Genomic DNA, 26,947 nt, shown 5'->3' on the forward strand with positions numbered 1-26,947 from the left:
GCGAGTCAGAAAGGACTCGTGAACGTGGAACTCATTTTCCACGCAGCGTTAGAATATAGCTAAGGCACCTCCACTGAGATGAGCAAGCTTCGGTTTGGGTTTAAAGGCTGCCAGCTTCGATAGAAACACTGCCATTCGGAAGGCTAAGAAACCTTGGCGCTTAAAATTCCTGGAGACTTGGAGAGTTCTCAAAGAAACCTTGAAAAGCTGCCTTGAAGTATTCCTGTTGAAAATTGCTGGGATGCCTTGCCACATCATTCACCAGGAGTATTCATATCATACACCATAGATTAAATCAGTTTCAAAACCACGGATTGTAATTATCGGCAATACTTCCTCCCTGTGGATCTCAAGCCCTCGTGAGTGACTGCAATGGGGGGCGGCAAGGGGATTCTGGTGCTAAGCTGAACATCATTCCAGAAATCTGTTCTCCTGAACTAAAAATACGGGCTAAAGGAAACAAGGTGTGTGTTCATCATTACACTGACTGCATCAGAGTGTGCTTTTGTGCACACGTGGATCTAGAGACATCGCTAAGAATTTAATTGGTCCACCCAATCCTTAAGCAACTCAGTAATTCAAGATACCTAACAAGGATGGAGGCTCAGTGGGCCGTGGGCAAAGCAGGGAGGACAGAGGCAGGAAGCAGGAAGGAGTTCAACTCCAGCTCTCCCCCACAAAAGACTGGGAGAGTTGAGTCAGCACCACGGGAGGAGTTACGACACAGCTTGGGAGCTTACAGAGAGACCTGAGATTGCCAAAGGACGGCACCAGGGTAACTCTCACCAGTCCTGTGCAGGGCTTTCATGGATGCTTGGGATGCTGACTTCCACTGCCTGTGTCATTGGTAGGAAGGCCAGGTGACAAAGGCTCCTTCTGTCTGGGTAACGCTTCTGTGGCTCCAGGGTTATGACTGGAGGGAAAAAAAAAAAAAAGAAAAAAAAAAAAAGTAAAGTAAAGCACGCAACCCTGAAAAATTTACTACTCCGTTGTTCTTGTCAGCATGACAACTCAGATGAGCGTTACGTGTCCTGCACCTGACTGAAAAAGCATCCAAGCCTATATTCCACACAGCTTCGTCTCAGGGCCAAAAAGAAACAGTGCAAAGATGTTTAGAACATTCTTGGTGCAGATGAAGGCGCAGGGTGCGCACGTATTCTCTTCAATTCTCTTCAATAATAAATATTGATTCATAGTCCAAAGATAACTTATCAAGAAGTAGCATGAAAGGTCGATGAAAAGGAAATTACACAACAAACTATTTTCATTTAAGAAATCCCTGCTAAACCTCTCCCCATCAAAAAGGGAGCATCCTGGGCACTGTTAGCAGCAGTTCGGAGAACATCCTGCACCACAAGATGCAACACAGTCTTTTTTTCTTCATTAACAAGCCCCTCATTTCTCTACTTAGCATCAGATTCCCTCAAGTTCAAACACGAGGATCAGAACAGCCGCTCAGACCTGCTGAGAGGAACCCACAGCTGGGATGTCCCCCCGTCCCGTTCCACGCTATTTCCAGCATCGCTGGGGAAAGGAGGAGCGACTGCCATCACCTACCCAGGCTTCTGCGAGGCCTTCCATACGGTCACACATCACAGGGAGAAGCATGGCGGAGAGCTCTCGTGCCACAAAGCTCGGGGCTGCAGAAATCAAGGTTGCCCCCAAGATGCTGTGTGTAACAACAGCACTTACTGCACGTGAGACATGAAAGACAAGGCTAAGGTGAAAAAGCCTCCACTCCCCATGGATGTGGCTGTCTGCACAGACAACAGCTGCCTGCTGTCCAGCAGCCTGATGCTCACCCACCAAAGCACACGCCCAGCAGATGCCTTTCACAGAATCATAGAATTAGCAAGCTTGCAAAAGATCTCCAAGATCATCCAGTCCAACCGTCCACCTACCACCAATATTCCCCACTAAGCCACATCCCTCACTGCCACATCTAACGTTTCTGAACACCTGCAGGGACAGTAACTCCATCACCTCCCTGGGCACTCCTGTGGAGAAGGGTTTCTTAACATCCAGCCTCAATCTCCCCCCGTGCAACTTCCGTTCCCCCCAGTCCTATCACTACTTACACGGGAGAAGAGGACGACCCCCACCTCGACATAATCTCTCTTCAGCTCATTGTAGAGAGGGATAAGGTCTGCCCTGAGCCTCCTCTTCTCCAGGCTAAATAACCCCAGTTCTCTCAGCCAGCTGCTCCCCATGAGACTGGTGCTCTACACCCCTCACAGCTTCACTGCTCTTCTCTGGCAATATGTCGGGGATTCAGTGTCCTTCTTGTAGTCAGGGACCCAGAACTGAACACAGCACTCAAGGTGAGGACTCACCAGAGCTGAGTACAGGGGGATGATCACATCCCTGCTCCTGCTGGCTCCAGCCCTTTGCACTGCACTTCCAATCTCAACCATCCCTTCTGCGGTAGCGCTTGCATCCTCACTTAGGGCTGGAGCTCAAGAGCTCAACGCAACAGGAGGAACACAGCGTGCAACTGGAAGACACGTCACACTTGTTCCATGCACTCAAGCTGACCCAGCAGTGCTAACTACCCCACAGTCACTGCAAACACACAGCAGCATCCAAGCCCCCAACATGCACATCCTCTCCTGTGTTACTGGAGCCCACAGCTCACCTTCACACCTCCGTGCATTGCTGGGCTTTTACACTGACGCAGCCTCGCTCCAGCTCCGTGGCTGCCACACAAGGCCTGCAGGACCTCTTTCTCCGCAAACCCCATCTGCAGGCTTTGGCTCGTGAGGTTCACCACCTGCCCTCCTGAGCAAAGACAAACACCGAGACTGAGAGCAAAGCGCCACTGGCCCGGTCCCCCACCCTCAGCCCTGACAGACATGCCCCGGTAACGAGACTCATCCCCAAAGCTTGGCTGGACAACAGCACAGGCATCACTCCTCAAACGCCCCATCCCAGCAGCCAGGGACCAAAGCCTTGGGACAGCTGAAACAAAGGGCTGTGCAAGCTTCCTGCTAGCTCTGAACATGAACAAATCCACCCCCGAGCACAACAGGATGAGAGAAAACAGCAGCAGACAACAACCTGCAGAACCAGCCCATCTGGGGCTGCTCCAGACGTTTGCACGCTCCCTTCCATGGCCCAGGCCAAGCTTGCTGAGCTGCTCCTCCTTTGTGCAGGGCAATGGTGCAGGTGCTGTGTGCTGGCTGTGCACAGTGTGCCTTTCACTTGCTTTTCCTCCCTCCATCTCCTGTTAGCAAAAAGCCTCTCCAACCTTCCCATGCTAAAAAATCACTTAGGTAAAAAAGAACTAGCAAGCTTGCTTTTTAAATTACCTTACTTATACAACTTGATGCTTTAAAGCAGAAGCTCTCCTAGCAGTGACCTACCTTAGACAAGCTCAACTTTTGAGAGAAAAGTCATTCCTCTGCCTCTGCAGACTTTGCACACATTTCCAGGGGCAGCAGTCAGCCCAGTTCTCAGGGGCACAGCTTTACCAGCCACAGAAATCCAGCTGATGCCCGCCGTGCTTTTCTCTCTTCTGAAACACCAAGCACCATACTGCTGCAAGAAGCAAAGAGAAAAATCACAGAATCACAGAACTGGGCTCGGAAGGGACCTCCAGGGATCACTGAGTCCAACCCCCTGCAAAACGGGCTCCTACAGCAGCAGGTGCTGACGTGCAAAGTAGACAATGAACGCGGAAATAAGATACAAAGCTTGCTAACATCACTACTGTGGTGAAACATTACTTCTTAAAGTTGCAATAAGGCCTGAAACAGGGGCAACTTCAACTGCAGAGAAAAAGAGCACGTACTTTACCTGCATCTCCTCCCATGACAGCTGTGTGTCATGCTGCACAAATTCAGTCGGCTCATCCCATCCTCCCTCTCTGGTCCTCAGGTTATGATAATGATGACAGCCTCCTCTCACCCAGTGTTTCACCCGTTCACTGCCACTGCCTCCTAAAAGCAGAAATGGTGCTATGTTGAAAGCAAACACGTCTCTATCTTCCTCACATACAAATACTACAAGAAGGAAACGCATGGAGAGGGTCCTTCCTCCAAGCAATAGAAGGAATGCCTCAGATTCCAATGAACCACCGCAACAACTACCTAAGCACAATATATTCTACAAGTGGGGAATATTTCACTGCTGACTTTTTCATTTCCTTCCTACCTTTTTCTTCTTTCCTTTAACAAAGACTTCAGCTTACAAGGCAGCCTCAATTCCCTGTAACATGAGATTCTAACAAGATACCCAGAACGCAAGACTTCTCCTCACATTTCTCCCCCTCTGCTTTCCATCCTACAGGCAATCATCTTGAATTTACTGCACTAGCAGTTAGCTATTTGGGGTTCACCTGTTGCCATTGTTCTCCTTTCCACTTCTGCCAACTCTCGCTGCTATGTCTCTGCACACTCTGGAGCGACTCCGCACAGCCCCACATCTGGTGAGCGCAAGGCACTCAGGGTAGGGCTGGTATCTCCGTGATCGACTGCTTCATTCACGGCCAGAATTCCTAAGGAAACTTCAACAACAGGAGGAGGCAGGTTACCTGGGCAGTCAGGAGCTCAGTGACTCACAACAAACAAGAGAGCAAGGCACTGTGCGAGCGGACACAAATACCTTCCTGTATTTATGCATAAAAATACGGGTTAAAAAAAGACAACTTGGTGTACAACAAGCTTTTCAGTACAGTGTGCATCTGTGTATGGCACAGTGTCTGACAGCGCTTTTTTGTGTGCTCTTAGTCCTACTACGGTGCTGACTTATCGACAGTATTTCTCTACAACCTTTTATCCATTCACTCAGCTGTACTCTGACAACAGCTGCAGTCAAGGCAGCTTCTTCTTGCAGAGCCCTGGTACAGCAGACAGCTGACTCAAAAAGCACCTTTCCAGTGACTGCACCGTTCCTAGCAAGAATAGCAACCTGAACACAGAACAGGTTATCAACAAGAAAAAGATGAGGAAAGAGCTAACCCAGGGCTACTCCAGAACTCTGTTGCAAACACAGTACAAAATCAACCACAGGTATCTCACCGACGCAGTAAACACGAGATACAGTCATTTTCAGCGCTGAGCAAATCTCTGTTCACACACAGAGAGGTAGAAGGGTATCTGAAGATCTTATTCTGGCTCAAAGAAGCATACTTTAATCCTGCTTTTGACCAAATGTTCTTTGGCACAGTCCACCTGCCAACTGCACTGATTTGTGTTTTTATCTGCACTTAGTGCAAAAAAAAAAAAAAAAGTACTTTGAGAAATACTTCATAGAATTAAGGCAACAGTACAACACAAATGAAAGCTAAGATGCACCAGAACTGCGCACATGAACATCCCCACGCTTGACTACCCAACCACAGACAGACACAGTTATCTGCTAATGTCAAACACTTTGACAGAGATTCAATAGGTATCTCTGCCTAGGATGTAACACAGTCACAAGCACAACTGGAACAACGACATATGCTTCCAAAAAGATGTAAAGAATTGAAATTGAAAGGCTGTGACATTCATTGTTGAAAGAAAAAACTTCTACACCTACCTGAAGCAAACACTTGTATTCTAATTTCCTTTGCATGTGTACATTTCTTGCTCGCATTCTTCCATTTGGTGACGAATATTGGGTTGACAGTGGCATTGAACCGCGGTATTTGCCACAATGCTTACATCTCTGTGACTCTTCAGTGTCCCTGTTAGCCTTCTGAATCCCGTCCTGAGTTTCATCGAGCCAAAGCACAGCTGTTTCATCCTGAGTGTCCTGAAGAGAATATGATGAGGAAAGCATTCGCAGCATGAGGAAGAGTGTCACTGGTTGTGCAAAACAAAACCACCACCTCTGAGCAATTGCAATCTCAAGGGATACAGGAAGCACGCCAGTATCTTTCTAATCAATTTCAACACAAGGCCATAATGGACATTTGTTATCAGCAGAAGCAACTACAGCATTACCAGGCCAAAACTCTTCTCAGGACAAGGAACTCCCACCAACAAGTTCCATCAGTGGTATCACTCCAACAAACATCAGGACATCCCAACGCCAAGCAATCTGCACTGGTCAGTCCTAAAGCTGTATTTGCCAACAGGACGTGCCTTTCCAAGGAGCCCCAAAAAGAAAATCACAGAACAATTTAAGATGGAAAGGGACCTCTGAGCTCATCTGGGACAATCCCCTTGCTCCAGCACGGACACCGAGAGCACGTTATCCAGGACAGACCAGATCCAGATGGCTTCTGAACAACTCCACAGAAAAGACTCCAGTCCCTCTCTGCTCGACCTCCCCTACTGCTCAGTTACCTCCACTGTAAAGTGCTGCCTGACGTTTAGATGGCATCTCTTGAACCCCAGTTTGTACTCCATGCCTCTTGTCCTCAACTGCATCCTCACTTCCAGCTTTCACATACACTGAACAGATTCCCCCCAAGCCCTCTCATCTCTAGACTCAAGAGTCTCCTCACCCTCAGCTTTCCTCTCTGGAGAGGTGTTCCAGTCCCTCAGGCACTTCAGTGGCCCTACGCTGGCCTATCTCCAGAACATTCCTGTCTCCTGTCTGGGGGGGCAGGGCAGAACTGGACACAGTACAGGAGCAGCCTCACCAATGCCAAGTGGAAGGATCACCTCTCTACTGAAGCCTTCCAGGCAGCACGAGCACACTGCCGACTCACAGCCACCTGGGTGTCTGCCTACCAGCACTCCTAGGACTTTTCCTGAAAAGCTTTGTTCCGCTGAGGTGGACACAAACATAGACTAACAAGAGTCCTTTCCCAGTACCAGGCTGCAAGGACTTGTTCAGGGAAACTTTAGGAAGTGGAAATGCACATACAGGAGCAGCAACCAAAAACTGATGGCTAACTAACACAACAGCAGGCTGCTCTTGTCCCGTCCACAAAGGGTTGCAGATTGCTGTACCAGCAAATCAAAAAGCACTGTATGTACTGGGGGTAAATACAAACGTACAACAGCAAAAGCATCTCTCAAGTCTCTCTTTTAACAGACCGTTTGCTGTGGAGTACTGATCACACCGTATCTTATGTTTTGGCTGAAGAAACTCATTAAATAACGTTACACGCAGAAATTTTCCAAGAGACAAGTGTTTAGCAAACCCCAAAATACACGTAATGAACAATAGTCCAGCAGCTGCCAAGCACAGCTCCTCCACCCCCACTGTTACTTCCTACGGGGTTACTATGGAAGGAGATCTTAAGAAGCAATTGCCATCCCTCCAACAACTCCTGATGTGCAAACAGGACACAGGAAACATTGACTTCTGACACGGATTAATAATCACCCTGCACAAAGAGCCACTGTATTCCAGCATGAAGAGTTCTGTGGCAGGACTGAAAACTGACATTTCCTTACATACCCAAAATGGGTTCCTGAGGAACATGAACCCTTTCAGGGCCACTGAGGAAGCTGCTCAGTGATCTTCATCACCAGCGCAGTTTTCGGACACTGCCATCGTGAAGGTTTACACTTAGTCAAAAAAAACAAAGCAAACAAACATACAAAAAAACACCAGTGTTGAACACAGCATCATCCCAGTCTCTATGCTAAAATCCCTGCTGGAATTAGAACAATGAGCTCCACAACTGAAAAGATATTACAAAAAGAAATTAAACACACTTAGGCAACTGAAAGGAAGCACATCTGCTACTTCTGTGTAAGCATAAGGAAATAAAATAGCATCCCACTCATCTGTTAAAAAAAAAAAAAAAAAATCAGTAGCATGTACACCACAGAATCACAGGGTTGGAAGGGACCTCAAGGATCACGAATCTCCAACCCCCTGCCCGAGGCAGGGCAACCAAACACCACCCATACAGCATTTCATCTTCCTTCCTAAAGCAGTAAGGTGAGATCATTCTTCCTCTCTCCATTTTCACCTGTACATACAGACCAGTTACACCAAGAGGCAACTCCATCTAAGTCAGGAGAAGTCCTGGGCTACCACAACAGACAACCACCATGCAAAAAATGCATAGCATCTGCAGTGTCACCTAGTGAGTGACAGGCATTCATACACATCTTGCTAGAAGCATATATTTTGTTTTCCATTTTCCCCTCCTTCTGAACAAATTCATCACCTAACAAGTTTTTTTGCCTACTTCTCAAACTTCATTTGTGCTTTATGTAACTACACCTATGGATACATTTAACAAATAGCACTGAAAAACGGAGACTGAACGAGACTTGCATTTGGAAATTCACAACTATTAGGATAAACACTGCCTTCTTATAAAAACAAATGAAACTGAACACATCTCCTTATATCTCCAAAAAGAAGGTACGTGTGCCACTCTGGACGTACGATTAGCTAGAGCAATCCATCTCAAGCAGTTCATATCTTTAAGCCCATCTCTGTAGTTCACAAAGATTCACGTGTTATGCCTGCATCTCTCTTGCCTTCATACAGACAGATCCAAACTGGCCAGGTGACATCAGCTGATAGCATGCAGCGTTCACCCTTTCATTTCCACATCTGTTTCCCAGCTTTTTTCCCAACATCAGGAATGCCCTCAGTACACAGATGCAAAGGCTTCTGGAGAGGTACTTTCAACTACACCCACCTGTGCTTTCTCTCTCTTAGCCCCAAGCAGTGTGCCCTGATAATGCTGACCTACCTTTGGGGTTACACCCTCCAGTTTTGCTGCAGGAACCTGTAAGGCTTGCAGAGTTTTTCTGGTGTCTCCTTCATCCAGCGCCTCGCTGATAAGCCCAACAGCCAAAACTCCTAGAGAGAAAGGGATAGAAGAACAAATACAAGATCCAATCCTTGTCCAATCCTTTACCATCATCAGGAAACTGTGCTTTGGAAGAAAAGTGCTATTGGTGCTAAACCAAATACCCACGGAGAATAGCAACATTTTAGTAGCAATCATTTTCTACTAGCAAAGAAAGCAAGACCACTTCTCCACCTTAAGGAAGCCACACATTTTTGGACATAGTAATAAATAAAGGAAAAAGCAGAAAAAAAAATCCCTCGGGGAGACCACATGAATGGACAGAACTGAGTTCTTCAACACGTAGCTCAAATCCACTAGAAGAGAATTATCAAAACCTCAATGGCCAGGGCTAGTAAGTCACAAGTTTTCAAGAATCCTTCAGAATAAAGCTCTTCACACCAAGCTATAGCTTTGCACAGAACGCCATTCAAAAATACAGTGCCTTCACTTCTGAAATACCAGGATTGACTGGATGCATGTACTATGAGCTGTATTACAACAGATGAGGGTGCTGCCAGGGACAGCGAGGACTACAGTTCAACTAACTGAAAACAGACATAAATAGATAGCTTACACTTAGCTAAATGTGAACAAAGCCTGAGTCACACATGCCAAACCTACAGCAAATCACAAAGTAATTTGGGTTGGAATGGACACCCGGAGATCGTGTGATGCAACGTATATTGAATATTCAATTCTTGCTTGCTGAAAGAAGCAACAGTTCAAATCGCAGTTGGAGAGTTTACAACAAAGATCTTTTGGAAGAAAGCGAGGAGCTCAGAGTGGATACAACTTGCGTTAAAATACCCAAAGACTGCAGCTTTTTCTTCTGCACGCAGTAGGAGAATCACAAAGTGGAACGTTTTATAGCAGGCATAAATCTGCATTTGGACAGAGCAAAGATTAAGGAACAGTACACGCTCGGGACACCACAAGAACCAGGATTGCTAAGAAGACGGTATGACTGCGGTAAAAAAAGCACCATTTCAAGGACCATTTAACTAACTATGCTTTCTTTAATGACAAGGTCACCTCTGTAGTTCACCTAGAAAAGCCCGTTGAGGGCTTTCTGGATTTCTGTAAAGTTTTCAGCACCGTTTCTCACAGAATCCTGGACAAAACATCCAACATACGACTAGACAGCAATACAATGCAGTAGGTGAATGAGTGGCTGATGGGTCAGGCCCAAAAAGCCACAGTAAACGAGGTCACATCGGTCTGGCAGTCAGTCACTCCAGGCGTTCCCCAGGGCTCTATTTTAGGGCCAGCTTTCTTTAATGCTTTCATAAAGACTTGGATGTAGGACTAGAAGGTGTTACGAGCAAGCTGACTGACAACACTAAACTGGGAGGAACTGCTGAATCTGTTGAGGGTGAAGAGGCCTTGCATAGAGATCCTGAGAAATTAGAGAGCTGAGCAATCGCCAACTGCAAGAAATGGAGTACGAGCAAGTGACAGATTCTGCACCTGGGAAAGGGCAACCCTGGCTATACACACAGACTAACGGGGGAGATGCTGGAGAGCAGCCATGATGAAAGAGATTGGAGGGTCTTGGTTGACAGTAAGTTGAATACGAGTCAACAGCGCTCCCAGGTAGCCAGGAGGGCCAACAGTATTCTGGAGTGCATCAAGCACAGGACTACTAGCAGGTCAAGAGAAGGGGACTGTCCCACCCTACTCTGCATTGTTGTGGCCTCATCCTGAGTACGGCGTACAGTTTGGGTCACCCCAGTATGAAAAGGACATAAAACTATGAGAAAGTGTCCAAAGGATGGCCACAAAGATGGTGTAGAGTCTAGAGGGGAACACATACGAAGAGCAGCTGAAGTCCTCAGTCCAGAGAAGAGACTGAGCGGAAACTTCGTGGTGCTCTACAGCTTCCCGACCAGGGGCAGCAGAGGGGCAGGCACTGATCGCTCCCTGGCAAACAACAACAGAGCCCAAGGGAACAGCCTGGAGATGTGACAGGGGAGATCTGAGTTGGATTTCTGTTTCCAGTGGTCCCGTACTGGAACTGCCTCCCCCAGGGCAGCGGTCACAGCAATGAGCTTGCCAGAGTTCAAGAAGCATTTGGACAATGCTCTCAGGCATACGGTCTGATTTTTAGGCGGTCCAGAGCGGAGCCAGGAGTTGGACTCCATGATCCCCGTGAGTCGCTCCCAACTTGGGATGTCCCGTGATTCCACGAAACTTGTTATCTACAGCAGTGCACAGAGGCATACTTCAAGAACAGTATGAAGATCTACAGAAAGCCTTCCTTTCACACATTATTCAAAGTCACAGCTGGTAGTGGACCAAGACTACCATTAGAATTCTTTCTGTCCTGCACTCTATTTTTTAAACGCACACCATTTCACTTGTTCTGTGAAGCGGGGCCATTGAATTGTTTTCTAACCGTGGCTTTCAAGAACGCGGTGAAACATATTCATGTCATTCTGAATTGTCCTTATTCTTCCACATCAATTGTCATCACCTCTAAATGATGTTTAGCAAAAATCAGCTCTGTGTACATTTTACATATTCACATACCTACTTCTGTTCTCAGACGTATGCCATCAAACTGGCTTCCAATATACACTTCTATTTATCTCTCACGCTAAGAGAGATTGCAGGCAGGACTCCACTGTTTTTACACAGAAACATACAGTAAGATAGCAAACAACAACTAAGCATTGTCCAATTTATGCTTTTTCTCTATTTCTTTCTTGACAGAAAACTTGAAATTCAAAATTTGAAACGTGTCCAAGTAGTAGCAATGAGCTGCAGAGAACACTTAACAAAACCCACTCAAAATGTCAGTCCATTCTTCCTCTTCCTCTTCCCTCATTCGGTAGTGCTAGATTTTTTTGTTCTTACTGTTCTCTATTCTACTTTACTAGTGATTTCACAGCCTAACACACAGAAATACCTAATTGTAGGCCTTCTATTAAAAGATCTAACATTAACTATTACTTGCTTCCATGACTGCTAGCGCGCCAGATCTTTCACCTTAAGTTTCCACATCACCAATAACTAGATGAAATTTGTTTAAGTTGAACTGTTGGGCAGTTCATTTAGAGCATCACAGATCCACAAAAATCATCACAGGGCTTGGAAGGGACCTCTGGAGATCATGTAGACCAAACCCCTCACTAGAAGCAGGCTCACTAACGTAGGTTGCACAGGAAAGCACCCAGGTGTGTTCAGAGTATCTTTTCACAGTGATGTCTAGGCCGTAACAGCATGTTTTGTTTTGGGGGTGTTCAAGGAAAGGCTGGATGTTGTGTTGAGGGACATGGTTTAGTGGGAGCTATTGGGAATAGGTGAGCGGTTGGACTGGATGATCTTTTACGCCTTTTCCAGCCTTGGTGATTCTAGGATTCTATGTTTGGTCTCAGCATCACTTGCATTTCCCTCTCAGTATTATCTTAGCCCATAGAATGCCTGCATTGTTTCTGTCCTTCATCTGACAACTCCCCGTCACCTAGGCAGACTATGGTACAGACTGCTTGCTTCCTCCTACAGTGTGTACACACACAGTATGCACACCTTTAGGCATGCTGCTCTCCCCATGAGAGAAAGCGGGGGGAAAGTAGGAAAAGAAAGACCTTTCTTACAAAAACACACACACTACGGTTGACACTACTCCATCTCAGGAACAACGAAGGAAAACAGACACGGCAACTTTTGACTTAGGAAAGGGCACAGAGGACAAGCAGTAATTATCCTTGATTAATTAGCCAACAGCGGCAGAAAAAGACTACCCTGTGAAACAACAATATGTTACAGCTCCTCATTAGAAAGCATTCTTGAATTTGAAACCAAGTTTCAGGACAGCAGAAGGGTACATGTCGCTATGGCTTCAGGACTTCCTCTGACACTAGATAAGAAGTATCCATGCACAGGGGCACACAAGAAACTGAACATATTTGCACTGGAACAGGTTGCCCAAGGAGGCTGGGGATGCCCCATCCCTGGTGGCACTCGAGGCCAGGCTGGATGTGGCTCTGGGCAGCTTGGGCCGGTGGTTGGCCACCTGCACACAGCAGGGGGGTTGAAACTAGACGATCACTATGGTCCTGTTCAACCCAGGCCATTCTATGATTCTATGAAACACTAACAGGTGAAAGAATTAAAAAGTTTCCTACCAAAACTATGCCATAAGATGTCAACTGATGTCATTATAAAATTCTCTGCGTTTTACGGTTGATGGTTTGGGTTCTCTGTTGTCTCTATTGTTTTAGGGGTTATAGGAGTGTTACAAGAAACAAGGAGCTGGACTACATGAACTTCCAGGCTTCTGCTGTGATGCCTCACAAATACAAGGCTGCAAAACTAGTGCTCTGGTGCACGCATGCACGTGGCGTGCACTTGTTCGGGTCACGTGATCAGATGAACTGAAGCCACACAGGAAGCCCGTGTCTATTTGCAGATCCAGGAAGCAAGTTAGTCAAGATTCCAGGCTCTGACATAACATTTAAGCCTCTCTAGATTACAGCCTTTTCAGGGCAACTCAGCTACACAAGAAGCAGTGGCAAAAGGCAACTATCTCAGTCTATACGAATCAAGCAACAAGATTGTTCGTTGGCATGCACCTAGTTTTAGCACACCTTATGATCTAGGATCAGTCTAGCACTAATCAAGCAAAACTTACTTTCATGTTCTTCGTGCACAGCTAAGTGCACACGATCCACGCGTGACTGGATATCATTCCACGTGATAAACTCATTTTCTTCTGCACGCATCTGAGCTTTCAGCTTCATCACATCGTCCACACATCTGTCAAAGAACAAAAATCAAAACCAGCAAGTATCACGTCATGAAAAACTGGCCAGGGAACACACAAGACAGCAACGAGAACTAAACACAAAATGGAAGAAGTAACACAAGGGTTAAAACTGACATATACGAAAGAAAGAAGGAATAGGAAAAAGACAAAAGACCGTGAGCAAGGTGGTCAGCTCCAGTGCAAAACAATCCAGAAAAGCACTAAAACACCACATGGCAGTTTCAGACAAAAAACACAGGGCAGGAACAGGCCTAGTGCAATTGAGAACCTCGTGGGGCCAGAACATAGCTTTGTCGTGAAACCTTGATAAAGGTCTGAGAGACGGTACTCAGAGCAGATCAGTAAGAAACGGGGAATGCAAAGACAAGATGCAAGAACCGAGAGAGAATAAACTAATATTGGAGTCAGCAGTGAAAGAACCTGAAGTATAAGGGGAAGAAAAGAAAACCGAACCTCTCGGGAATGTAAGCAACATCAAAGACGGACACGAACCTTCCAAACACTCACCTCTGACAGTTCTCATCCTCAGTGCTTGTCAGCCCTGGGACAGGATTGCTCAGTTGTCTCCATACTGCACTCACATCCCCTGAACCCAAAGCCCTGATCATCACAGCCACAGAAGACAGCATCTCTACAGCAACAGATAATTCTGCATGGGTGAGGTTACCCTGCATACAAAGGGGAATACAGATCAATTACACTTGCTCTTCAAAACTATGGCTAGAATCTCACAGTGCCGAGTAGCTCAAGACTTCAAGATGAAGCATCACGTCAGAACAGACTAAGCATCAAGGCAGTTCTACAAACACTCAAGACAGGCCCATTGAGTGAAACAGACAAGGCAGATTGGGTGATCCATATCAATTCACAGACATCAGAATGCATTACTTACATCATGGCTTTGTTGCTGCAAGGCGGCCAGCTCCTTGGGATAAAGATCGGCAGCAAATGCATAAACCTCTGCTAGCTGGGCCTCTGGCTTCATCATTTCTGCCACAGTCTTCTCCGCATCGCCCATTCTAATTGCAGCATTAGTGCTGGTCGCTGCTGCCAGCCCGAGCAGTTTCAAGAGGCAGCACATCAGAGAGGCAGCATGAGAACAACCGCGGCAGACAGTTGGGCTCCCAGTCATGCAAGCACTTGTACTGGATTCAATAGGAAGAACCCTAACCTAAAAAAAACAACCTAATTCCCTTACAGGTTTTCCAATCAGTTATTTACCCAACTAGTCCTGCATTACTGTAAACAACCAGACCACACAAGGCCCTCTTGAAAGTAAGACTCATTTTTAAACCAGTTTACCTTTTGTCTGATTATCAGAGGACTGTCTCACCAACTTCTGCCAAGATGAAGCCTCAAAACTGTCCATGTTTTCCATCGGTAGTTCATAACAACTTTTCCTTCCAGTATCTATGACTGGTCGTGGCAGCACCAGGCATTCTACAGTGTTCTCTACACCCTACAGTGCTTGCACTTGAACACAGCACAAATGCGTAAATAAACATCAAGCAGCACAGAGAACCAGGAAGGCACTTTGAAGGTAACCTCCTACTTACTACACCTGCACCATCTCCCTCTTGTAATTTAAACCACCTGGAACCAGATCCCTATCAGCTTGCTTTTCATGTGTTCTAAATTGAACTAATTGCTATTGTACAGCCAGAATTAAACACTGAAAGCTTCTGGAACTTTCTCCAGAAGAGAGTTTTGCATGGTGTCAGAAGCACCTGATTAAAACAAATCCAGCCACTGTGATCTACGTTTTGTTTGCTATCTGATACCTAGAAACAGCCATTAAAAAAAGAGCTGAAAGTTCCATAGCTCAAATCAACTAAGCCTTATGTCAGTAGTCAACAGGTAAGCTAGTTTTAACACCTCACGGAGCAATCCAGATTTCTGTCACAGTCCATAGCACAAAATTTAACACACACTGCCTAGGAAAAGAATTATTGAAGGCAGACACAAGCCCCATGCTGCTCAGCATTTCATCTCACCTGCTGTTATCTCAAGCAGTATTTTTAAGAGCTCGATAGAAGACAGAGCCAGCTGTCATGATTATTTTCCATGTTCCAGGAGCCTCAAACTACTTAAAGAACATCCACGATAGTCTGACATAGCCCTGCTATAACCTCATGTGAACACAAACACTGCGCTTTCCCATCCTTCTGATGACACCCCACAGCAACAACAACATCAGCTCATTCCGTGCAAATAGCTCAGCAAAGGGAATAAACAAACAGAAGAAAACAGCCTTTCTTTAAGCCACTTCAATTAGTCACAGTAATGCAACCAAGTCACAGTATGTTACACCCATTACAGACATATGCATCCACCACAGTGCCCAAGACCTACTTTGCTGAAACTGGACACATTTTTCTAGGCTCTGAAGGCACACGATCCCTTACATCTCTGCTTGGGTGCACACTTTCAGAAAATAATGCACTGAAGACATACAGTACAAGTAACGACTTCACAATTTCACTTGCAGTCTCCTTTACTTTAGACTCCTCTTTTCCACAAACCAGCAAATCATCTACATACTGTCACAGCTTTACCAACTCTTCAACCTGAAACTTTCCCAAAACTTTCTCCAGCACTTCATTAGTTAAAACAAAAATAAGGGCCGAACCAGCCTATAAATCATTGATGCCTGGGCAACCTGTTCTTGTGTGGCACCACCCATTGTGCAAAAAACTTCCTCCTAATACCAACCTAAACCTCCCCTGTCTCACTTTAAAACCATTCCCCCTTGTCCTATCACCATCCACCCTCGTAAACAGCCGCTCCCTTCCTGCTTATACACTCCCCTCAAGTACTGCAAGGCTACAATGAAGTCTCCCGCAGCCTACTCTTCTCCAGGCTGAACAAGCCCACTGCCCTCAACCTCTCCTCACAGCAGAGCTGCTCCAGCCCTCTGACATCTCAGTGCCTCCTCTGCACCCGCTCCCACAGCTCCACGTCCTTCCTGTGCTGCGGGCCCCAGGCCTGGATGCAGCGCTGCAGATGAGGCCTCAAAGGAGCTCAGTCGATGAGGACAATCACCTCTCTCTCCCTGCTGGTCACCCCTTTTGCAATGCAGCCCAAAACAGGGGCTTCATTTTTTATAGACATCTACATATCCACGCCTACAGTCCCCACACAATGCACTACAGCTTCATATTCCTTCCTCCCTACAGCTCCCAACAGCCCCCAATAGTCCCATATGACCCTATGGCCCACCACAGCCCCCTACCTCCCTATACACCACCCTCAGAGCCCCGTATCTGCCTCTCCTCCCAGCAGCTCCCCATAACCCCTACATCACCTCACAGGCGCCTACAGCCTCACATCTCGCTATTTATCTCCCCCACCCGTCGCCTCCCCGCAGCTTCCTAGAGCCCCCCACAGCCCCTCTCCCTATCCCGGCACCGCTCTCCAACACACCTCCGGCACAGCTGTCCTCAGCACTCGCTCCCGAGCTGCCGCGGCTTCCCTCCCGGTGCCGCCTGGACAGCTCCGGCTGCCGCCGCGGTCACCTACGGGGTAGCACAGGCGGCTGCAGCGGCGCTCTGGGAGGAGAGCCGCGCCTCCAACTGCCAGCTCCCAACGTTCGCTCCCGCGCACGGCGCCTCAGCCAATGGCAGCCGGCGGCGCTGCCGCGGACCAACGAACGCCCGGGGGCGGAGCGGCGCTGCCGCGGACCAACGAGAGGCAGGCGGGGGCGGGACAGCGCTGCCGCTGACCAATGAGAGACGGGCAGGGGCGGGACAGTGCTGCCGCTGACCAATGAGAGACGGGCAGGGGCGGGACAGCGCTGCCGCTGACCAATGAGAGACGGGCAGGGGCGGGACAGCGCTGCCGCTGACCAATGAGAGGCAGGCAGGGGCGGGACAGCGCTGCCCCTGACCAATGAGAGGCCGGGCCAGGATGAGCTCGTCCTTCTGCAGCATGATGAGGACACGGCTGCAGGTGATCTGCGCAGGCAGCTCGGAGGTTGGGAGCCAGGAATGGACGCGGCCGGAGGAGAGAGGTGATAGGGAGCAGCCAAGGCATCACAGTGCATCCAAAAGCCCTGAAAGGCATCACAAAGCCACCGCCAGGAAGCTTGGGGTTATCACGAGCAGCATCCAGGATGCTAGAGATGGTTTGCTACTGTACCAAATGGGAGCTGCAGACATCCCGAAGCCAGACACAACGGGAACAAACCTGGAGCTCTGCTTCATGCACCCCACAGCCTCAGCGTTGCAAGCTGAGGTGCTTTCCTGTGTGTTGCATTCATCCCAGTCCCCGGGAATGAAAACTCCTCAGGCAGTCAAGGCGTTGAGTGAGCACAAGTGTGCTTTTATTATTAAAGGAAAAGACAGGAGGGCGTGAGAGGTCCAGGTAAAGATGGCAATCGTCCTCTCTTGGGTGGAAAGCTCACGGAGAGAGGGGCTCAGAGCTCTCAGTGCTGCTGCCCGGTGCCTGGGACTGGAGGCCCGATTCTAAGCCCCCCTCCAAGAGGCTCTGCTTCTCCTCGCTGGTGCTGACCTGCTCCTGTATGGAGGTGCTGCTGTCGGGGCACTCAGGCTCTGCTTGGGCTGGGCTGCACTGCACAGGCACCGGGTCACAGTCCAGGCTGGTGCCTGTGGTGTCTGGCAGGCTCAGGTCAGCATCTTCAGCAGAGCCGGGAGAAATGAGGGCTTGAACTTGGATGAGCTCCTTGTGTGCGCCACTGTTGTTATGCGGCACGCTGTCAGCTGAACCGCAGCCATTTGTGCTTCCTGCGAGCTCTCCATTCATGGAAGCACACAGCCCAGCATCGCTACTTGCTCCAGCTCTGCTCGGTTGACAAGAGCTCGAATCACCTATAAAAGAATGAACAGGGCTTGGTGTCAAACTCTCCCAAGCTGAATTACAAAAGTGGTTCTTGATCAGGGGAGAACTGAAGGTGTCAGGTATGGGCTGGAACGCTAGAAGGAGATACAAGCCCACTGACAGCAAGAATGCTACGTTGCTGAGAAGCAGGGTGTTGAAAGCTGGATTTGCACCCTTACCTGCCAGCACTACAACGTCTGTCTCTGAGGGCTCCCTGGGACGGCGCTGCGGTTGGCGTTTGGCCACAGAGGATGGTTTTCCCAGGCTGAAGCAGGAACACCAACAGCCAGCTGGTGATTCCTTCATCCTGCTGGGTGGACTTGGTCTGGAGAGAGAAAACAGGGAATGGTGTGAGTCGTGCGTGGAACTTCAGAAGCATCTCTGACTCTGACACTGACAGCTCATCGGCCCCATCTCACTGCCATGTCTAGTTTCTCGTGCCAGCAGGTCTGACCAACAGCTCTGCTTCGAGGACAACTGGAATTGGATTCAGGCACGTGGCCCTCAAGTCCGGAAAACCCCAATGTTTCCAGGTACAGCCAGCACAGGCCGGGATAGACGTCAGCATGGCTTTATGCAGCTCGTGACTGCCTGCCCAGCAAGGAGGGAATGCCAGCCTTGTGTGGCTAAACTCAGCCCGGCGGGCAACTGAATGTGAGTTCAGTCTCACAGTGCAAAGGGAGTGCAGATTCACTGCAACACTTCAGGCACCATCAGTTTAACTGACTTTCAGCAAGCTTTGGCACTAGAAATAATGGGGGAAAAAAAAAAAAAAAACAAAAAAAAAAACAAAAAAAAAAACAAGACAAAAAGAAACCACAAAAACCCACCCAAACAATGATGATAAGGTACTGGAAAAGGAAGTCCTCTTTACCTTTCAGGTGGAAAGTCGATGACTGTGTGGAATTTCCCCCGTACAGCTGTGGGGCCTTCTTCCACCTCTATGTCCCTGCTCTGTGTCACAACCACAGGAGAGCTGCTGTGGCCTCGCCTCCATGCCTGCGCCTCCTCCAGGCTGAGCAGCTCTGTGGCAGGAGAAGACGCCTGCACAGACTGGGGCCCTGAGAGAGAACTGTGCCCTGTAAGGGAAAACCACAGGTGAGAGCCAGGATCAGAAAGCGGCAGCACTACGGCCATCACAGGTCCGGGGGAGCTGCTGTGTTTCTCTCAGATTTGCTTCTCCGAGCCGCTGCAAGAAGAGCAGCTCAAAACAACCATGTGCTCAGAGGTGTGTCTATGGCAAAGGACGCAGTCATAATTAAGAGCAGCTCCCTGTATCGAAACAGGCAAACAAAAACCCTAGAAAGCAGGTACGGTGAACTCAGAAAGCTTTGCTGCCACACGTTAATCAAGCTTCACCTGCTTGCAAAACATCATAATGACAGGGACGGTTTTCTTCTTGTCACGTTTGGGCTTGCACATTCTCAGCATCCAGCAACAGGGTGCCAGATTCTAACCTAAGCCCAGAAGTCTGCTGTCCCCTCGACAGGAAAAGTGTATTTCAAAGGACTTGGAGAAGGCCTGCATTTGATCCAGGTGTCTGATCAAGATAAAGCTAATGGAGGAAGACACTCACCTGCTCCATCTGCGATGTCAGGTCCAGATGTGGAGCAGAAGAGGACGTCTGTGTGGTCGATGATGAATTCCACCACGGCTGACTGCGTCTGCAGTTCCGTGCAGGCAGCTCTCCCGCTGGCACTGGCAGACTCGCTCTGCTGTGATCTGTAGAAAAGGCAGGTTTTAGAAGTCAGTCAGCCAACATCGCTTCCCCGGGTCTGAACTGTTGCAGCCCAAAGCTGTCAAACTGAGCTCCGGAGACTTCCGCAGTGGGCAGTCAGTGATGCCACTGAAGAAGTTCTCCTGGCTGATCAAGGACACACCAGCCCCATCTAAACAAGAGAGCAGCAATGCTCATCTAGCAATTGTGCCCACGTGGGGTTGGAGAACAGTCCAGGCTCCTGCTCTGCTGTCAGCCACTCACTGCACATTTTACAGGAGAAGAGCACATGTGGTGCAGAAGAAGGGAGGACTGCTTTATCTTACTGGAGAACAGATGTAAGCGTTCTGTTGAAACGGAAAAAGAAGTTTACCTTAGGAGGTTTGGAGCCCACACAATGGCTAAGTTCTTAGCGTGCATGCTGGTGACAGAGCTGTTCGCAGACAAACAGGCCAAGTGTCTCATCAGATACGCCAGGGTCCTGGGAAACAAGAGCGGCAAATGTTCAGCACCAGCCAGCATCCCGTGCTGCGACTCACAAAGCAAACCTCAATTCACACTAGTTGTTATTACTGCTACTGTCACTGAAGATGAAGTAGATCCAACTTGACCAAGTGCCACGCTGCAGCACCCAGCACCAGCACAGCACAGCCACAGCCATCAGCTGCACCAAGTGTGCCCCCGTACCCAGGAACTGACCCCATCAATTAACCCCATGCAGTGTTTCAGCACACCCAGGCATCCCGTTGCTCGCGTGAGACAAAGCCTGGAATTGCACTTTGCCCTCTGAAGTGCAGCAGGGCTGAGCTCAGCGGGCTGAGGGCAGCACTGACCTGTAGTGAGGAGCGGGCAGCTGCTGGATGGCGTCCCGCATTCTGACCAGCCGCTCCTCCTCCGTAGTGGCACCAACAGCATCCTGGAAAAGGGCAGAAAGGGATTGAGACACAAATCAGGCGAGATACCTGCCGCAGGGTCGGGAACCAAGGGGACAGCACGCTGCTGGTCAGCACTGAGAAAGACTTTAGGCCTCCCCAGAGGCATCTGGGGAACATAGCGGCACGCAGCTGGTGCCACCACGGCCAAGGAGTCCAAGCACCGGGCCGGTTTACAGCCTGGTTGGGCAGCTCAGCTCCTCGCAGGGGGCATTCATCTCCAAGTACACTTGGCTATTAATCCCCTTCCCGTTCCAGAAATAGTTGGGGAATAGCAACAAACAAACAAACAAACAAACAAACAAACAACACAGGAATTCTCGCAAGCATTGTGAATATGGAAAGAACCACCTCCTGGGGCCACCAGAAGTGGCATCAGCACCATGCAGGATGTGGCAAAGACATGCGAGTAAACCCCATGGGGATAACAGAAGAAGGGCCTCGGAGCTGGGGCACTGCTGCAGCCATCTCCCAAGAGGCCCACGGAAGAGGTAAAGGAACGGCGTTGCCTTGTGCTTACCGAGAACTTGTCGTACAGCTGGTCGGTCAGCAGGGGGTTCGGGAGCTCCCTGAAGTACATTTTGCAGAGGGAGCTCGCGCTGTGAACGTCGCGGACGGTCAGCTCAGGAACCTGCTCAGACTCAAATTCCTGGCTGCAGAGAAGGACACGAAAATGGTTGAGAAAGAGGAAAGCAAGTCAAAAGCCACACCCAAATTTGTGGCTGGTGTGAATTTGCACCCAAAATGCAATCAAGAGTTGGAAGGGCTTCCCGATGTACAGGAGAACACAAACACTCGGCCAGCAGCACCACGTCAGCCGTGCTGGATGGGATGTTCCCAAAGGAGACCTTTTCTTTGTGCTAAGGCATTGCCCGCAGGCCTCTGAACGCCCGCAACAGGGCACGTGCCCCTGCTGGCAGCTGTGTCTGTCAGTCGCAGCACTCTTACCGCAGTCTCTGGACTCTGGACGCGACACCGGACAGGCGGTATATCCCCTGCACCACGCCGTGCTGCTCGATGAACTCGGCGCAGCTCTGGAGGACCTGGGGGACTAAAGAACACGTGCCGGCGGTTACTGGAGCTCCTTCTTCAAGTCCTGGCTCAGGCTGCGCTCCCGTCACATCCCATCCACTAAGCCCAGCCAGGCTACTGCTTAGCTCTTCCTTGAAGGGGACAGCTGTCACAGACACCTCTGCAGGAGCTGCTGAGGAAACTGGACAGAGATGCGTTCTTTGCATTCCAGAAATGCCAGGACCTAGGAATCAGCCTGGAGAAAGTAGTTCCGGGGAAGCCGCAGACATTGCAAGTCCCATCACAGCTCCCATGGGAATGGAGGTGGAAAATCTCACGCCCGGAAGGAGCGGGAAACTGATGCAGGACACTCTCTTTGGCCAAAAGGCTTCCTTTCTTTTCAGGCTACCATGGGATTGGCTTACAGGCTTTGCTTTAAGCAAATACAAATGTGCTTGTCCCTTGGGAGCATTTACCTTGCAGCCATCACCTACTCAGTTGATCTTTCAGTTGTCAACTCCCATTCCCCGTTTCTCCACTGGTATCAACCTGCCCCTTGCTAGATACCATCTCCCTTTCATCTTTAGGTTCCCAAACAGGGAAGCTCTCAGGAATGGGCTGTCCCTTACCATCACGACCAGAGTGGAGAAGATGCTCTCCCAGGTCACGGCCAAACACCCTTTCCTTCTCCACCTCCCGCTCTTTCGGTTGCTTTGGGCGGGCCTTCACCACGGAACAAAGGAAGGTGAGGAGCTTGCCGCGCTTCTTTGGCACTGCACAACAAAAGGAAGAAACCAGTTCATTTTAGGCTTGGCTCCGTTGGACGAGGCCGAGCACAACACATTCTACAGAGCACCTCAAAACGGGAAGAACATGATGAGCAAGTGCGTACAAAAATGGATTTTCCCCAACCCTGGAGGAGTCCAAGGCCAGACCGGATGGGGCCCTGGGCAGCCTGGTCCAGTCCCACATTAAATGTGGAGCTTGGTTGGCAGCCCAGCTTGAGACAGGGGGCTTGGAGCTTGATGATCCTTGAGCTCCCTTCCATTCCCAAGCTATTCTACAAGCATTTTAGGATTTCCCCAGGGAACCAGGGACGCTGGCTGTTCTCAGCCTCGTACTGACTTGCAGGAGAACTGCCTTTGCCTTCCCTCATTCTAGCTGCCTACAAAACACCAGCCATACGCCCCGTGCTATGCATGAAGGATCATCAGCACAGAGGATAAGGTGGGAAGGATAAGGGAGGTATTAACCACGGAACACACCCAAAAAAGACTCCATTTTGCTTCCCTGCACCATCAAATGGATCATCGTACCTGGCTTTGGCACTGAATTGATGAGACTCTCCGGGACTTTTCCGTTAATGAGCTCCACACACTCACTGGGGAAAAATCCAACCTGTAACAAGAAGAAGAAGAGAGGTGCGATACTGAAGGCAGCGTTTCTCAGGCCTGAACTGTTCAAACATCACATTTTCCTCATAACGTGCCTGCCGGGTGCTCCGTAAGACAATCAAACAAAAAATGGCCTGCTTAAAATTAATAATTATTCAAAACCGGCAGCCAATTATCCATGTAACTGCATATGGAGCAGGGAAAGGACAAGTATGCTATGCGCCCCTAAATCTCAAGCGTGCCCGAAGGGAAAGGCTTCATACAGAAGCTATAGATTATGATAGATTGATGCAGCTAGATCTGAGTTAGCACAGCCTATGAACTTTCTGCTTGCTGACTGAGATGCAGCTGCCATCCCCAGCTCTGAGCTACCCAGCATTCGGCAGCCAGCAGCAGCAGCAAGCACGCAGAGGCTCTGTTACCCTGCCTCATCTCAGCTGACAGGCAGCGACTTCCTGAAAGACACTGACTTCACCTTCTGCATGGGTGCAAGCACAAGTGCTCAGAGACACTGAAACACGTGTCCTAGCTGCTGCATTTCCAAAGGTGCGGTTCAGTGGCCGTGACCTGATGCATGTTGTGAGGGCTCTTCTTTCTAAGTTAATGGAGGAGACAGTTTGCTACAAAGACCAACTTTCAGCTCTGGCCTAAGCCCACAGCAAAAGGCAAAGTCCCCTGACACCAACACAGGGAAACCATTTTCCATGTGGAGCCATGCTGTGCAGGCAGGGCAGCTCTAAGCTGAGATTCCTGCCTCGACCGAAGTTGCGCTCTCACGTCTGAAGCTTGTGCCTACCTGAAAGCCGTGCTTGCCTCTCCAGCGGGGGCTCAGCTCCTGAGGTGGCATATCGATGACGCACACGAGGTCTCCCACCTGCAAGAGATTGCAACGTCAATCCCAGCTTCAGCACGGCTGGGAGGAAAGCGCAGCTCAAATGACTGCATTCTTCTGCACTGCCCAATATCGTCAAGCTTGAGAGCCATTGCACCAGTGCAGCTCTTCAGGCATTTGCGGTTGTACAACTGAACGTGGAGGTAGAAGAGTCACTACAATACACAACATACAGAATTCAGCTGTTCGGTATGAAATGGTTCTCAAAAGCAGCAGGCTCTTGGCCAAAGGGAGAGCTCCAATTAAACCGCAGGCATAAGTCAGCGGAACAGATCCTGAACAGATCTGCACACTCCATACACTGGTCTGCCATCGCTCAGAGACCAGGCTACAACACTGGGCAGTAGCTCTTTGATCAGAAGATTCCAATGCCAAATAGAGCCATAGTTTGGAGATGGCTGAACTCCTCCCTGCGTCCAACCCACTGCAAGTCTAATCTGGAACTGAATCTTCTGGGCTTCACCTCACCAAACACTCTGAAGGTGTCTGAGAATATTCCTGAGCGTTCACACCTTATACTCTTCTGTACACGACAACTAGGAACGCCTTTAACTGCTTACCTCCAAGGAGAGTTCATCCGGTGCCTGGGCAACGTATCTCTTGAGAACATGGGCAGCACCAATAGCTGGAATATTAAGAGATGACTCCTCACAGACCAGCAGGGGCTTCCCGTTGTTCTCAGTCTGAAACAGAGAGCACAGGCCACGGTGAGGAGCTGAGGGCTGCAAGGAGGATTTCAGGCTGAGGAGCACATCGGCAGAGAAAGCTGCAGGAAATGCACTCGGTCCTTATCACGAGCGCTTAACAAGAAACTGCAAGTCTAATAACAGCTGTTTCCCTTCCCGGCGCGCAGCACTATCGCCAGGCAGTGCAAAGATGCATCTCTCTACCCAGACTAAGAGGACAAACTCCGCAACCAAGACGGCTCCGGCAGTTTCATAAACTTGCCACGCTTGCACTACTGCCTTCCCAAAGAGGAGCGTAAGAGTCTGCTCACTTCCTGTCACCTATTGCCTGGAGACCTCAGCCGTGGACTGGACACAGCAGCTGGGCCACTGACCCAATCCTTGGCTCACTACAAGTGCCAGCTTCCTTTCACTTGCTGAATATGAGAACAACACTTTGTCTGTGGGTGACAACATCCAGGCAGGACGGGGAAAATGCTTCCGCACGTTTATAACGCCGCATCTGATTCTGTCGGTACTACGACTTCCACGGCCATCTAGATGCCCGCAGCAAGGACATGAAGCTTTTAAGGCAGCTTTTCAGGACACAGATAGAGCTGGAAGGACTCTGCCTCTCTTGAAAAGCAGGAGAGCACACCTGCAGCTCACTCTGTTGGCTCAAGTCAGGGAACAAAGACCAATCAGAGCTTCATACTCTACCTCCATCCGTGCCATGTCAGGCCCACGGCTGATCTCGCTGCACGCAACGCCCATCGCAGCAGGCACGACAAGCTGGAATGAAAAGAAACACCCTCATATTTTCTCTCTTCACACACCACTCTATTGAGAGACTTCTTCAGAACTACCCTCAGTTATCCACTGGCATAGGCAGATGTTCTAGAAACAGCCACTATCTTCAGTCAATTCAAACGAGAGCCTACTAGGCAGCATTTGACCAAGTGGCTATCCCTCTGCCAGCAGATGGGGACTGTGCTGTGCTCCCCACAGCTGTCGGGCAGCACACTCACACAGCCGAAGCACGCGGGCTTGTGGTCATGTTGTGCAGCTCTGCACAAACCGGGGGTCGGACTCTGCCTAAGGGATTGGTCTCCTTAAGACCAGCTGGTCACAGCACTACAGACAACATCTTTCTGAGAGCTGAGCTGGAGGGAAGCGGAAAAGACCTACACATGACCAGTGTCCCATCAAAACTGGATGGGGCTGTGTTACTAAACACGGTGCGACGCGGGCTGCTAAACCACGTGGGAGGACAAAGCGTGGCACGTACCTGGCAGGAGATCAGAACAAGGTAGACAAGTGTCTTGAACTCGCAGCTGATTCTTGTCACTTTGCTCTGTTCTTCCACGAGCAAAAGCTGCACCAAGGGAGCAGGTAGGGGGAGGAGAGAGCAGAGAGAAAGAGCTGGTCAGTGAGCTTGCACCATTTAGCAAAGAAGACAAGGGAAAAGCCACGAGACAAATGTCACCTCTATGCATCGCGTTGGAATGTAGGTACGGAGTAAAAATTACGTCTGATGGTCAAGAGTAAGCAGTATGACACTACGAGCTCCACCAGCCAGCAGTTCTCAACAGCTCACTGCCCACCCCTCTATCCCACGCCCTGTCTCAGCTTACCTACAAGATGCTGCACAAGACGGGGTGAAAACGAAGGCACTCAGTCGCTGCACAAGGGCAACAAGCGAGCTACTCACGCAGAGCTCAAGCGCTCCAATGAAGGGACGCAGCACGCACTGCTCCTCCCCTCATTCCAGCCGCTTGTGACATCACTAAGGGCCACCAGGCTGCTCCGCCATGACGACAGGGTGGGGAGGCAAGACCATGTCACAGGACCAGAAGATTCCACCATCACACACCCCAACATTCTAGAATCAGCGGGCGGTTGGAATTCTACCTCAGCCCAATCCTGCAGAAGCTGCCATGCGGTTGCCATGACCACAGCGCAGGACCCAGCGCTTGCTCCTGGGCAGCCTCGTACGGCTGGCCTCAGGCCGTCCCTCTGCAGGGCCTTCCT

At 49.4% G+C, this 26,947-nt stretch overlaps 1 pseudogene across 1 annotated transcript in view; it reads right to left on the reverse strand.

Moving 5' to 3' along the window:
- Positions 1-14,550, reverse strand: part of LOC306947641 (ras GTPase-activating-like protein IQGAP1) — a 40,592-nt pseudogene extending 26,042 nt beyond the window's left edge. Inside the window, exons 1-7 of the transcript in view lie at positions 14,362-14,550; positions 13,977-14,137; positions 13,335-13,459; positions 8,546-8,709; positions 5,649-5,739; positions 4,337-4,504; positions 3,796-3,938 (exon numbers count right to left, since the gene is read on the reverse strand). The product of the transcript in view is annotated as a ras GTPase-activating-like protein IQGAP1 (transcript). The remainder of the gene's footprint in view (positions 1-3,795; positions 3,939-4,336; positions 4,505-5,648; positions 5,740-8,545; positions 8,710-13,334; positions 13,460-13,976; positions 14,138-14,361) is intronic.
- Between the last annotated feature and the right edge of the window lie 12,397 nt (positions 14,551-26,947).

Source organism: Tetrao urogallus, assembly GCF_951394365.1.
Source record: "Tetrao urogallus genome assembly, chromosome: 6".
In the NCBI taxonomy this organism is placed as follows: domain Eukaryota; kingdom Metazoa; phylum Chordata; class Aves; order Galliformes; family Phasianidae; genus Tetrao; species Tetrao urogallus.